Here is a 16,028-nt window from a genome sequence, read left to right as displayed (position 1 = left end):
ATGGGTTAAAGATCCAGCAGAAATGGAAAACACTTTGAAGTCCAGTATTGCTATTAACTAATATTATTTATTAGTAACTACACAATACAGTAATATAAATGCAGCTATGTCAAACAGGTTAGCAATGAATATATATATATAGGAATATATAAAAACCAAGCTTCTTCAAGTCTAGGGGTAAATAGATCATCTTACAATGATGAGTAAAGTTCAGTTCAGTTCGTGGTATTGAGTTGAGTAGTGATGGAGAGAGAGAGAGGAAGAGATTTGAGTCTTCAGGTGAGCTGATGCTGTTGATCTTCCCGTTGTCTTCTGAAATCCTTTTGAAGTCACTGACTGTGACCACAACAAAGGGGGCCGTTCTTATGTGGTGGAATTATCAACCCACGCGAGGGTTGGACACACAAGTAGCTCCCCACCGGTCACACCCTTTTCACACTGCAAGAGCCGCTGATCGATTCTCCAAAACCCACCTTTTCTATGGGCACAACAAAGCTCATTCAGTGTCCAAAACCATTGTGTCTGTAGGTCTATCATCTGACCTTCTATTTATCTCACCGCACTGAATACCAACTGCCTATCAAGTAGCTCCTCCCTTCTCCCTGTAAGAATACAGAAGCTGAGAGTGTCCCTGCAAAAGTGTAAACATGCTGCTGAAAAACCATAACATCATCTCAAAGCAGTCTTTGTCTCTCTCTCTCCTTCTTTCTCTCTCTTTTAACAAGGTGTCTGGTGTTGAATACCCCTCTATCTCTCTTTTCAAAAGCACAGTTCATAGGGGTAATTCAGGACCCCCGTCACAGTATGAGGAGCATTTGATGGTTCTGGGCCTGTGCTCAATGGAGTTCAGAGGGACGGTGGGGGTGCTGGGGGGATGTATGGTTAAGTAAACCTACCGACTGCTGAAAAGCCTGGATACAGTGGACATGGAGAGGATGTTTCCATTAGATATTAATCTGACAGCACAGTCTCAGAGTAAAGATGTTTCCCTTTAAAACTGAGGTGAGAGAATTTTTTTGGCATAAAGCTGTCTGATGTGTGTACGGGTTTCAGGTTACCAACCATTCCCTCTTTTCCCAGGTGTGTACAATTATGTTCCCATCATTAAAGGCTTGGTCTCCTGCGAAAGTGCTGTAGCAGGCCACAAATTGCTCCCAATAGTTTGGTCCCGATTCCCCAGGCTTAGGTTTTTATTAAAGTACCTTAGTGATATCTACAGGTTGGTGGAGAGCCCTTTCCAATGCTTGAATTATCTGGTCTGTCTGTTCATTCTCATTATGGTTTCCCGCCTGTAACTCCTGATAGGTTTGGTATCTCAATTCTGCCTTCTATTTCCGCCCCTCATCAGCTGAGAGAATCATGCAGCAGAGACTGAATAAATCTTGCGGGGTCACATTGAACACTTGTATAGTACTGCGGACATACTGAGCAAACTGTGCTGGTCTTTCTTTTCTCTGTGGGGCCTGATTCATGATCATTATCATTTCTTTAGGCTTCCAGGGTGCATACACAGGAATCACTGAGGGCTGTCCCTCCTCCTGCTCGTGGACTGGGCATCATTCGGGTCGGCAATTGTCTTTGTGGAGCCATTAACTCTGGGGTTTTATTGGATTCTTCCCTCCCTGTCTCAGTATAATCCTCGGTATTCCCTTTCTGGATCTCAGGGTATAGGGACCTCCCCTCCCCTGATGCCGCTGTTTTACCTGAGCCGCCACCGTATCTGAGTACTGGGAGAATTGGGGTTCGGGAGCACGGGTGCACGGGTCGGTATGCCAGACATGTGTTCGGGATCCCTTGTTTCCCTATCAGTTAGAACTTTAGACTGACGTTCCTGCCCTTCCCTCCTATGTAAGCCAGCCTTGGTTTGCTTACGTTGTTTTTCCTGCTCTCGTTTTCAACGCCCATCCACCATTCACACTCCGGTTTTAGCCTCTCCCAACCTTTGGCATTCCTTCTGCAGTACATACCTTTGTCCGTTTGTCACATGCATTATTCCTCCAACTTGCTAATAATATACTGTTCCTCTTTACATCTGCCTTTTCCTTCCATTCCCTTTTCAACAACTTCCACTTCTTTCCACAGTTCTTTTTCCATATCAAATTTACTGCTTTTTCTCATGAGGTAATATCCCACCACAGTCTGCTTGGCACTCCCGATATTGGGATCCTGTTTGTGACGCCGAATGTTGAAGTTAAATCTGAATAAAACTTGAGAGACCAGCTTCTTATCATCACCACAGTTTATTGTGTATTCTGCTGCAGGAGTTTGAGACCCAGTTGTCAAAGGGAAGGCAGGTAAGCACTGCCACCAACTGACAAGAGGAATGAGTTAGTCAGGTTACAGCCATATATTTATACATAGTAAGCCCCATACCTTACTGTTGGTAGATGTTATTTGAACTGGTACAGCCACCATGTCTGTTGGTGCAAAACTTAATTAATTAGATAAGAGAGCTCATAAGGTTTTAGTTACAGAAGGATGTACCATCCAGTCCTTATCCGTTGTTCCCTTTGTAAGGCCCTGACTTAATTACAGACAGATGTTCATTCCTGTCCTTATCAGTGAGTCCTCCTCCCTTTACTCAAACGAGGGTACAATGTATAATGTTATCAACTAACGAAGGTACAATGTACAATGTTATCATCTCTCAGTGTGTCTCTCTGCAAGCCGCAGAGAACTGGTAATGAGCCTGTCATAGCTAACTGCTGATGACAGAGTTTACTTCAGTTCAACATTCCTGTTCAGTCCCAATTATTCTTTTAGCCAGAGGTTACATAGGTTCGAAATGATTTTTTAATATATCCTCAATTCTCAGGAGGATTCAGGGAAAATATTTATGTCCAATACAGAAACTAGTGTTACCTGTGTGTATTGTGGTGATACAAAAGTTGCTGGAGAATTCACAAGTGGGAAGAAGTGGAATGATATTTGGAAATCTGACTTTTTAAAGTGTAATTTAGCAAGCAAACCACAGATGGACAATGTGCAAAAGCTCTGGTGAGAAAATACTTCATCACCGGTTACAGGCCTGCTACATAGGTTGTGTGAGAGTGCAGATGAACTCGATCGAACCCAGAGGAGATCAAAGTTCCTATCGACAGTGATTTGCCAGCTGTTAAAATGAATACCTCTCTATATAAAATTCACTGTGCACATGTTGTCACTGGGTAAAAAAATGCACGGTACAAGATTTATGTATACGCTGGTCATTAAAAAAATTAGAGGGGACATTGGTGGGAAGGTGGGGAAACCTCCAGTGTCCCTGATGCCCTCACCTACAAGAAGTTCATCCAGCTGCAGCTTGTAACCCTGTACTTTAAAGAGTTGGAACTTGAAATGAATGAATTCCAGATCATCCAGGAGTTGGAGGGGGTGATAAATATGACATGAAGAGAGGTGAGTTGCACCCAAGGTGCAGGACACAGGAAACTGGGTGAGAGTCAGGAAGCGGAATGAGGTTAAATAGCCATTGCAGAGTACTCTTGTTGCTATCCCACACAACAACAGGTAGACCACTTTTGAAGCTTTTGGGGAGATTACCTGGCAGAAAAAATTCAAAGAGAGGACAGCGGATTCGTTAGTTAGGGGAACAGAACGAGAGGGGACTAATACCCTAGTGGTTAGCCTTGCTAGTGTTAGTGGGGGGGAGGAGGGGTGATGTGGTTAAAATAGTTGTAGGAGGAATGGGAGCCAGAATGACAGAACAGATAGTGGAGAGGGTGAATTCAATTGACTTTATTACATACATCCTTCATATACATGATGAGTAGAAATCTTTACGTTATGTCTCCATCTAAATGTGTAATTTAGAGTCATTTATAATAAATAGTTTTTTCATAGGACATTCAATATAACATAGAAATGCAATTGTATCAGCATGAATTAATCAGACTGATGGCCTGGTGGAAGATGATGTCCCGGAGCTTGTTGGTCCTTTTGCTGTGGTACTGTTTCCTGGATGGTAGCAGCAGGAACAGTTTGTGGTTGTGGTGAATTGGGTCCCCAATATCCTTCGGGCCCTTTTTACACCCCTGTCTCTGTAAAAGTTCTGAATAGTGGGAAGTTCACATTTACAGATTCGCTGGGCTGTCCGCACCACTCTCTGCAGGGTCCTACGATTAAGGGAAGTCCAGTTCCCATACCAGGCAGTGATGCAGCCAGTCAGGATGCTCTCAACTGTATCCCCTTAGAAGGTTCTCAGGATTTGGGGCCCAATCCCAGACTTCTTCAACCATCTGATGTGAAAGAGGTGTTGCTGTGCTCTTTTCAAAACACAGCCATGTGAGATCCTCGGTGATGTTTATGCCGAGGAATTTAAAGCTGTTCACCCTCTCAACCCCAGATCCATTGATGTCAGTAAGAGTTACCCTGTCTCCAGTCCTCCTGTCGTCCACAATCAGCTCCTTTGTTTTTGTGACAATGAGGGAGAGGTTGTTTTCTTGACACCAGTCAGATGTTGTTCAGACCTCAGACAGGGTCAGCAATCAAATGGCTGAGCATGGTGCGATGAATGTGCTGAGCTGAATATATCATAATGCAAGAAGCATCATAGGAAAGCCAGATGAGCTCAGGATAGGGAATTATGATATTGTAGCCATCATTGGGATTTGGTTGCACCCAACAGTCTGAGGGATTGAAAGGAACAAATTTGTAGAGAGTTCGCAGACCATGCCAAGAAACAAAGGTTGATTCAGTAAGTTATTTTAACTTTCTATATTTTGACTGGGACTCCCATACTGTAAAAGGACTAGATGGTTTTGAGTTTGTCAAATGTGCCCTTAATCAGTTAGTAGAATTCTCGATGTAGAAATGTGCAATAAGCTGTTAGGAAATGATCCAGGGCTGCTGACAGAAATTATTGATCATAATGCCATGAGATTCAAAGCAAATATGGAAAAAGAGAGGTCTGGATCACAGGTTGAGATTCTAAATTGGATGGTATCAAAGGATCTGACAAGTGTGGTTTGGGATAGGCTGTTTTTTGGCCAAGGAATACTTGGTATTTGGGAGGACTTCAGAAGTGAAATTTTGAGGGTGTAGCATTTGTATGGGCCTGCCAAATTAAAAGTTGAAAGGTAACTGGCGCAGGGAACCTTGGTTTTCAAGAGATATTGATGCCCTGGATATTTTGTTCCTCTAAATGCCTAAGACTGTTAGTCAATGCCGAAAAAACATTTAAGCTGTCTAATGCAACTACCTGCACCGGGACCATCACCCTCCATACCCCCACCATCCAGGTACCTATCAAACTTCTTTTAAATGGTGAAACCGAGCTCATATTCACCACTTGTGCTGGCATCTCATTCCACACTCTCACGACCATTTCAATAAAGAGCTTTTCCACATGTTCCCGTTAAATTTTCACCTTTCCCACTTACCCATGACCTCTGGTTGTCATCCCACCCAACCTCAGTGGAAAAAGCCTGCTTGCATTTACCCTATCTATACCCTCATAATTTTGTATACTTCTAACAAATCCTCAAAGCAATGTATAATTTCCTTGTTTATGTTTAGAGCCTTTTTCAGGTGTATAAGATGATAAGGGGCATTGATCGTGTGGATAGCTAGAGGTTTTTCCCCAGGGCTGAAATGGCTAACACGAGGGGGCATAGTTGTAAGCTGCTTGGAAATAGATACCAAGGGGATGTCAGTGGTAAGTTTTTTTACACAGAGAGTGGTGGGTGTGTGGAATGCACTGCCAGCTATTTGTGTGAGAGTGTTTCAATTACTGTGGGGCCAGACACCCATGAAGCTCACTGAGAACAGGGAATAATACCAATGGAGAGAGTCAAACTGAGCCAGGTCACAGATTGGAGATGACAGAAATGCCCCATTCTTATAGAGATAGGAAGACCATCAGAGAATTTGATGGTCATTCCAGACACCAGCACTGTGCGCAGTTAGAAGATGATTTCTGTCTCCAACTTGGGTTGAACTTCACTGTAACAGTGTGATGTCAGATCACACCTTGACAACTCAAGTGATCTCATCTGAAATGTTGTCCTTCACCCACTGATGGATTTTTTAAATCTTTTTACAGGTTAAACACGACAAGGAATTTGTCTATGGGAATCTTGAACCCAACACGCCAGTTTTGCTGTCTCTGTCCAGATATTTATGAAGTGGAGCAAGGGATTCACTCAATCATCCTTCCTGCTCAGATGTGGGGAGGGATTCACTCAATCATCTGACCGACTGACATGCTCGTCATTTTACACGGGGGGGAACCCGTTCATCTTGCTCAGACAGTGGGAATCAATTCAGTCAGTCATTTCAACTGAAGGTACATAAGCAAGTTTGCACTGGGACAAGGCCATTCACCTCTTCTGTGTGTGAGAAGGGATTCAGTCGGTCTTCCCACCTGTCGACACACCAGTCAGATCACACTGGGCAGAGGCTGTTCATCTGCTGAATTTCTGGGGAAGAATTCGCTCAGTCATCTGACCTAATGGCTCACCCGCGAGTTCACACCAGGGAGCGACCATTCACATGCTCAGACTGTGGGAAGGGATTCACTTGGTCATCTCAACTGAAGGTACATCAGCAAGTTCACACTGGAGAGAGGTTGTTCACTTGCTCAGACTGCGGGAGGGGATTCACTCGGTCATCCGACCTACTGGTACACAAGTCAGTTCACACTGGGGAGTGGCCATTCACCTGTGCAGACTGTGGGCAGGGATTCAGATCGTCATCTGAACTGAAGGTACATCAGCGAGTTCACACTGGAGAGAGGCCATTCACCTGCTCAGACTGCGGGAAAGGATTCACTCAGTCATCTCGACTTAAGGTACATCAGCGAGTTCACACTGGGGAGAGGCCGTTCACCTGCTCAGACTGTGGGAAGGGATTCACTTGCTCATCCCAACTGAAGGTACATCAGCGAGTTCACACTGGAGAGAGGCCATTCACCTGCTCAGACTGTGGGAAGGGATTCACTCAGTCATCTCATCTGAAGGTACATCAGCGAATTCACACTGGGGAGTGGCTGTTCACCTGCTCAGACTGTGGGAAGGGATTCACTTGCTCATCCCAACTGAAGGTACATCAGCGAGTTCACACTGGGGAGAGGCCGTTCACCTGCTTAGTGTGTGGGAAGGGATTCATTCTGTCATCTTCCCTACTGACACACCAGTCAGTTCACACTGGAGAGAGGCCATTCACCTGCTCAGACTGTGGGAAGGGATTCACTAAGTCATCTAATCTGAAGGATCATCAGAGAGTTCACACTGGAGAGAGGTCGTTCACCTGCTCAGACTGTGGGAAGAGGTTCATTCAGTCATCTAAACTGAAGGTACATCAGCGAGTTCACACTGGAGAGAGGCCGTTCACCTGCTCAGTTTGTGGGAAAGGATTCACTCAGTCATCCGGGCTACAAACACACCAGTCAGTTCACACTAGGGTGTGGCCATTAACCTGCTCAGACTGTGGGAAAGGATTCACTTTGTCATCTCAACTTAAGGTACATCAGCAAGTCCACCATGGGGACAGTCCGTTTACCTCCTCAGACTGTGGGAATGGATTCACTCAGTCATCTAATCTGAAGGAACATCAGCGAGTTCACTCTGGGGAAAGGTCGTTCTCCTGCTCAGACTGTGGGAAGGGATTGACTCAGTCATCTAACCTTGTAATACAATACCAGGGTCACACTGGGAGAAATTTTCAATAAGCTGCATGCTGCATATTTATCCATCACCATTGCTGAATGCAATTTCGAGCGTGACCGTCAGTGCTGAACTCTGCAATTATTGCTGCTGCTCACCACACCCAGTTCTGCACCCTGGTCACTGGGCATGGGAGGAGTTTCTTCTGCTGCACATTCACCTTTAATGGGACTGGAGTTTAATATTCTGGATAAGAGACCAATAAATCAGTCCTATTTTAAACACTCTCTATGGTACTTAGTGAATTTATAACACATTTAGTGTACAGTAGAGAGTCAACTCAGGCCGGCTGGACCCTGCCAGTGATTCAGTTCCACAACAGTCCTTTTAAACCCTCCCCTGTTGTTCATCTCTCGCTCTCCCTGTGGGATAGGTTCCAGTCACCACTCTGTGGGTGAAGAGGTTTCCCTTGAACTTCCTGCAGACTGAAGATGTCGAGGAGAAGGGAATCAGCAGCGGGGCATGGCAACGAATGACTGAGTAGCAACATTTGGAAACTGATTGACAGAGAAAATCTTTCGGTTGTCTGACTGATGACACAAACAATACCTGTGGTGAGGTGCTCCACTGGTCGAGGAACATGTGTGTGTTGGGGAAGGTTTTATCTATTGACTGTTGTGATTTTTTTTTTCACGTGTGTTATTTCTCTTCCTCCTTCTATCCAAGGTAGTGTTAATCTAAGTGGGTTTGAGTGTAAATAGACTTTTCTAAACTTTTCTAAAGTTCTTATTTATCTTTGTAAATTTTACTGATTGAAATGGGACAAAGATATTTTTATATAAAAAAGCTAATGTCGGTATTGATGAAAGTGTTTATTGCCTTTGTTGTATTTGTTAACTATTGAGCTCTGTTTGGCAGGGTTTTTTTAAGCCTTGAACTAAATTTTGTCAAAGGTTTTCACAATTTCACACTACTTTCTATTTTCTTTGCTTGTTGATATTCCAGACACGTGGGTATCAAGAGTCCCAATGAAGGGTCTTGGCCTGAAATGTTAATTCCCATCCATAGATTCTGCCTGACATGCTGAGGTCCTCCAGCACTTTGTGTGTAGTTCTCTAGATTTCTAGCATCTGCAGGTCCTCTCGTTTCCCAGATACTTATATGCTTCTTGAAAGAACAAGCCAAGAACAAGCTGGTAGTGGTGTTGTGTGGATCTGTTGGTAAAATATTAAATAGAATTGTGAAAAGACGTGGCATAGAGTTGGAATGTGCAGCATCTGTGGGTAGAATTAAGGAACAGCAAATGTAATAAAAAATCCCTGATGGGACTTGTATAGAGACCTCCAAACAGTAGTAAGTATGTGGGCCACAAATTACAGTGGGAGATAGAAAATGTGTGCCAAAAGGGCAATGTTACAATAGTCATGGGGGATTGTCATGCAGGTGACTAGGAGAATTAGGACGGTGTTGGTCTCAAGAGCAGGAGTTCCTAGAATGCCTACAAGATGCTTTTTTAGAGCTGTTGGTGGTTGAGTCCACTTGGGGATCAGCTATTCTGGATTGGGTGTTTTAATGAAGCGGAATTAATTAGGTCACTTAAGTTCAAAGAACCCTTAGGGGAAGTGATCTTAATATGATCAAATTCACCCTGACATTAGAGAAGGAGAAGCTAAAGTCCGATGTGGAATAAAGAGAATTACAGAGGCATGAGAGAAAAAATGGTCAAAATAGATTTGAAAAGAACGTGGGCAGGGATGAAAACAGAGCAGCAATGGGAGGAATTTCTGGAAGCAATTCGGAAGGCACAGGATCTATACAGTGGCATGCAAAAGACACATCACAAAGAGGAAGTAGTATTCCAAATGTAAGGTGACAAAACCGTGGCTGATAAGGGAAATCAAAAACAACATAAAAACCAAAGAGAGGGCATAGAGCAAAAATTACTCAGAAGTTAGAGGATTGGGAAGCTTTTAAAAACAAACAGAATGCAACTAAAATAATTAAGAAGGAAAAGATGGAATACATAGGTGAGTTAGCCAGTAATATTAAAGAGGATACCAAATTTTTCTTCGGGTAGATATAGTGTAAAAGAGAGGTGGAAGTGGATATCGGACCACTGAAAAATGATGCTGGAGAGGTAGTAATGGGGTGGGGGTGCAAGGTGATGGCAGGTGAACTGAATAAGTATTGTACATCACTCTTGTCTGTCGAAGATACTGGCAGGAATATGGAAGTCCCAGATGTCAGTGGTCAGAATGTGTAAAGTTACTTTAGTCAGGAGAAGGTTCTTGGGAAACAGAAGGTCCGAAGGTAAATAGATCACCTGGACCAGATGGTGAACACGGCAGAGATCTGAAAGAGGTGGCTGAAGAGATGTGGAGGCAATAGCAATCATGTTTCGAGAATCGTTAAGGAAATTATATCCTCATAAGTTTTTTCCTTCACTACTCCCCCTCTCCCAGCTTCACCGATCACCTTCCACTTCTTCCACCCCTGTCACCCCCACACTCTTCATCTGAGGTCTCGGCTTTTATCCCCCAGTCCTGGTGAAGGGTCTCGGCCCGAAACATCGACTGTTTACTCTGTCCCATATATGCTGCCTGGCCTTCTAGGTTCCTCCAGCATTTTGTGTATGTGTTGCTTGGATTCCCAGCATCCACAGATTTTCTTCTGTTTCTGATAAAAACAAAAGCGGGGTCATATAATACAGCAAGAAAATGGTGGGAAGTTAGAGGATTGGAAAGCTTTTACATAACCAACAGGAGACAACTGAAAAAAAAACACAGGAGAGACAAGATGAAAAATGAAGGTAAGTGAGCCAATGATATCAAGTTGTTCAGATATATAAAGAGTAAAAGAGAGGCAAGAGTTGATATTGTACCGCTGGAAGATGATGCTGCTGAGTCAGTAATAGTTAAGAAATAGCGGCTGAGTGTAATAAGTATTCTGTGTCAATCTTCACTGTGTAAGACACTAGCATTATAAGACCATAAGACATAGGAGCAGAATTAGGCCATTCAGCCCCATTGAGTCTGCTCTGCTGTTCTATCATGTCTGATCCCGGTCCTCACTCAGCCCCATGTACCTGTCTCCTCGACATCTCCTGTAATGCCCTGACTGATCAGCAAACTACTAGCTTCTGCCTTAAATGTACCCACAGACTTGGCCCCCACTGCCATCTGTGTCAGAGAATTCCACAGATTCACTGCTCTCTGACTAAATAAAATCCTCCTTAACTACTCTAAAAGGTGGCTCCTCAGTTTCGAGGCTGTGCCCTCTGTTATAGCTACCCCCACCATACAAAAAGTGCTCTCCTCATCCACCCTATCCAGACCTTCCCACATTCGGTGGGTTTCAGTGAGATTTACCCCCCATCATCTGCATTTATTAAACATGTGTCAGTGCAGGAGTACAGGCCCAAGGCTGGCAAATGCTCCTCATATTTTAACCCCTTCATTCCTGGAATCATCTTCTTGAACATCCTCTGGACTCTCTCCAATGACAACACACCTTTTCTGAGATATGGGTCCCAGATACTCTTAAGTGCAGCCTAAGTAGTGTCTGGTAAAGTACCAGCATTATCTCCTTGCTTATATGTTCTAATTCACTTTAAATAAATGCCAGCATTGCATTTGCCTTCTTTACCACAGACTCCACCTGTAAATTAACCTTCTGGGAGTCTTGCCCGACGTCTCCTATTTCCTTCTTTACTTCTGTTGTTTGAACCTTCTCCCCAATCAGATAATAGTTCACTATTGTTCTTTTTGCCAAAATGCATTATCCAATATTGTATTTCATCTGCCACCTTTTTGCCTGTTCTTCAAATTTGTCTGTGTCCTCCTGCAATCACATTGCTTCCTCAGCACTACCGACGCCTCCACCTATCTCTGTATCATCTGCAAACCTTGCCACAAAGCCATCAATTCCATTATCCAAATGATTGACAAACAATGTGAAAAGTAGCGGACTGAATACTGACCCCTGAAGACCACTAGTCACTGCTAGCCAAACAGAAAAGGCTCCTTTTATTCCCACTCTTGGCTGTCAGCCATTCCTCTATCCATGCCAGTATTTCTTCTGATTTTTATCCTGTTAAGCAGTCTCATGTGTGACACCTTATCAGATGCCTTCTGAACATCCAAGTAAATGATATACACTGTCTCTCATTTGTCCATCCTGCTTATCACTTCCTCAAAGAACTTTAACAGATTTGTCTGGCAAGATTTCCCTGTATAAAAGCTATGCTGGCTTTGACTTATTTTATCATTAGTCTCCTAGTACCCCAAAACCTCATCTGTTATAATAGACTCCAACACTTTCCCAGCCAGAGGTTAGTCTAACTGGACTATAATTTGCTTTCTTTTGCCTTCCTCCCTTCTCAAAGAGTGGATTGACATTTGCAATCTTCCTGTCCTCTGGGACCATGCCAGGATCAAGTGATTCTTGACAGGTCATGACCAATGCATCTGTTATCTCTTCAGCAACCTCTCTCAGGACTCTGGGATGTAGTCCATCTGGTCCAGTTGACTTTTCCACTTTAAGAACCTGAGTTTGCCTAGCACGTTTTCCTTTGTAATAGCAATGGCACTCACTCCTGCTCCCTGACACTCACGGATCTCTGGCACACTGCTGGAGTCTTCCACAGAGAAGATGGATGTAAGGTACCTATCAAGTTCATCTACCATCTCTTCCCCATTTCTATCTCATGAGCATCATTTTCCAGTGGCCCAATATAAACTCTCACCTCCCTTTCACAATTTTATAATGGTTTATATTTTTGTCTAGTTTGCTCTCATATTTCATCTTTCCCCTTCAAATAGCTTTTTGTTTAGTTGCTTGTTGTTGGATTTTAAAAGCTACCCAATTATCTAACTTCCGAATCACTTTTTCTACCTTATATGCAGTTTCCTTGGCTTTTTTTTACAGTCCTTATCTTCCTTTGTCAGTCACGGTAGCCTAGCCCCGCTGTTTGAGAACTACTTCTGCGGGACATATCTGTTCGGTACATTATGAACTATTCCCAGAAATGTCAGCCATTTCTGCTCTGGCGTCATCCCCACCAGTATCCTTCTCCAATCCACCTGGAGAATCACCTCTCTCGTGCCTGTGTAATTCCCTTTGTTCCATTGCGATACTACGCATGTGCTCCTCCCTCACAAATTGCAGTAGGAATTCAATCATATTATAATCACTGCCTTCTAATGGTTCCTTCACATTAACCTCCCTAATAAGATCTGGGTCATTACACGACACCCAATCTAAGATAACAGTTCCCCGAGTAGGCTCAACCATCAGCTGCTCTAAAAACCCATTTCATAAGCACTCAATACATTCCCTCTCTTGCAATCTCACACAAATCTGACTTTCCCAATCCTCCTGCAGATTGAAGTCAATTGTATCATTAAATTTAATACATAAATGCCTAACATTCAGGAGTATCTGGGGCAGAAGTGAGGATACATGCTTTTACCAAGGACAGAAGGTGTTTTGGAATCTGAAAGGCCTGAAGGTAGATAAGACTCCTGGACCAGAACGTGAACACCCCAGGGTTCAGAAAGAGGTAGCTGAAGAGATTATGAAGGCATTAGAGTCATAGAACACCACAACACAGGAAAATGCCATTCGGCCAATCTAGTCTGTGCCAAAGCTGCCGAGTTCCAACAACTTCCAACTGGACCATGGCCCTCCATATCCTTCTCATCCATGGACCAAAGCAAACTTCTCTTAAAGGTTGAAATCAACCCTACCATTTGCTCTGGCAGCTCGTTGCACACTCTCCCCGCCTCTGAACAAATAATTTCCCCCTTAGTTTTCTCTTAAAGTAATGAGTAATTATCTATACGAATTACTAGATTTTGGAACAGTTCTGGCAGACCAGAAAGTTGCAAATGTCACTCCACTCATTAAGAAGAGCGGGAGGAAGAAGAAAGAAAATTATAGGTCTGTTAGTCTGATCTCAGTGGTCAGGAATATGTTTGAGTGTATTAAGTGTGAAATTTTTGGGCACTGTAATTGGGGACGAATGATGATGGCAGTTATATACAGGACAAGGTCAGCAAGATTCCTTTAGAGGAAATCGTGTCTGACAAATCTCTTGGAATACTTTGAGGAAATAACAGGCAAGATAGATAAAGCAGAGACGGCGCATGTTGGTTGCTCAGACTTTCAGATGATCTTTAACAAGGTACCCCATGCAAGGCTTATTGAGAAAGTAAGGAGGCAGGGGATCCAACAGGACATTGCTTTGTGGACTCAGAACTAGCTTGCCCACAGAAGACAAAGAGTGGTTGTAGATGGGTCATATTCTGCATGGAGGTTGATGACCAGTGGTGTGACTCAGGGATCTGTTCTGGGACCCCAAATCTTCGGGATTTTTATAAATGATCTGGATGAGCAAGTGGAGGGATGAGTTAGTAAATTTACTGATAACACAAAGGTTGGGGGTGTTGTGGATAGTGTGGAGGACTGTCAGAGGTTACAGCAGGATATTGATAGGATGCAAAACTGGGCTGAGAAGTGGTAAATGGAGTTCAACACAAATAAATGTGAGATAGTTCATTTTGTTAGGCCAAATATGATGGCAGAATATACTATTAATGGTAAGACTCTTGGCAATGTGGAGGATCACAGGGATCTTGACGCCGAGTCCATAGGACACTCAAAGCTGCTATGCACATTGACTCTGTGGTAAAGAAGACGTACAGTGCATTGGCCTTCTGTGGGATTGAATTTAGGAGCCAAAAGGTAATGTTGGAGGTTTATAGGATCCTGAATAGACCCCACTTGGAGTGCTGTGCTCAGTTCTGGTCACCTCACTACAGGAAGGATGTGGAAACCATAGAAAGGGTGCAAGGATGTTGCCTGGATTGGGCAGCATGCCTAATGGGAATAGGTTGAGTGACCTCTGCCTTTTCACCTTGGAGCGACAGAGGATGAGAAGTGACCTGATAGAGGTGTATAAAATGAGAAGCATCGATCGTGTGGAGAGACAGAGGCTTTTCCGAGGGCTGAAATGGCTGTCTCAAGAGGACACAGGTTTAAGCTGGAGGATGAGAGGTGACCTGATAGGGGTGTACAAGATGATGAGAGGCATTGATCTTGTAGATTGTCAGAGGCTTTTCCGAGTGCTGAAATGGCTGCCACAAGAGGACACAGGTTTAAGGTGCTGGGGAGCAGGTACAGAGGAGATTGTCAGGGGTAAGTTTTTTACACACAGACTGGTGAGTGCATGGAATGGGCTGCCAGCAACGGTGGTGGAGACGGATACAATGGGGTCTTTTAAGAGACTCCTGGGCATGGAGTTTAGAAAAATAGAGGGTAGCCCCAGGTGATTTCTAAAATAAGGACATGTTCGGCACAGCATTACGGGCAAAAGGGCCTCTATTCTGCTGTAGTTTTTCTATGTTTCTAATTTCCATTCATATTTCTCTGTCCTCACTGACAGGAACATTGAAACAGCAGGAGGTGGCCATTCAGCCCCTCTAACCATCAACAAGATGACGGCGGCTCTCCCATCTCAGCCATGTGTTTCTGTCCGATCCTCATTTCCTCGAACCCTTCAGTCTCCACACATCTGCCCATCTCTATTTTATGTGAGGACGATCACTGAGTCCTCACTGCCCTCTGTGGTGGGGATTACAGAAATTCACCACCCTCGGAGTGGAGACATTTCCCCTCATCTCAGTCCCGGACAGTCCACCCCCTTTTTCAGAGACTGGGATCCCTGGTTCAACCGGTAATGATGCTGTGCATTTCAATGTGTTCACCTCTCAGTCCTCGATTCTCTAAATGAAAGGGTTATCACATTTGATCTTTCTTCATATGATGACCCACCGTCCAGGGATCAGTCTGGTGAATCTTCATTGCACTCTCAATAACAAATACTCTCTAACCTCTTTGTTAACCCTCTATGGAATTAATTTCCATCTTCTGCAGCCCCGTGTTGCCCCAACCACTCACCTCCCACCCCTGTCACTATTTCCACCTTCCCACCTCCCCCTCACCTGGACCCACCTCTCACTCCCCAGCTCTTGCCCCATCCCCACCCCTCACCTCTTTTCTCGGACTATTTCCCGTCCACTCTCAGTCCAGAGGGAGGGTCTCGGCCCGAAATGTTGACGGTCCATTTCCCTCCACAGATGCTGCCCGACCCACTGAGTTCCTCCGGCAGTTTGTTCTTTGGTCTGTATAACCCGTGTTAGTGTGGGGAGCGGGATTTTACACCATATTCCCGGTACAATCTCAACAAAACACAAATAATTGTCACTTTGCCCGGACCATTGGCACCGCTTGCAGGGCAACAGTCTGCCGGTGTTTGCCCCCAATGTGGTGAATCGCCACCACCGTGGGCTCAGACATTTCCACAGATGAGCCCCTCCTGTCCCCACCGGGACAAACATCCTGTCCGCCCCCTCTCTCACCGTCTTC

This window comes from Mobula birostris, chromosome 13 (assembly GCF_030028105.1).
Source record: "Mobula birostris isolate sMobBir1 chromosome 13, sMobBir1.hap1, whole genome shotgun sequence".
Lineage (NCBI taxonomy): Eukaryota > Metazoa > Chordata > Chondrichthyes > Myliobatiformes > Myliobatidae > Mobula > Mobula birostris.
This window is presented reverse-complemented; position numbering follows the sequence as displayed.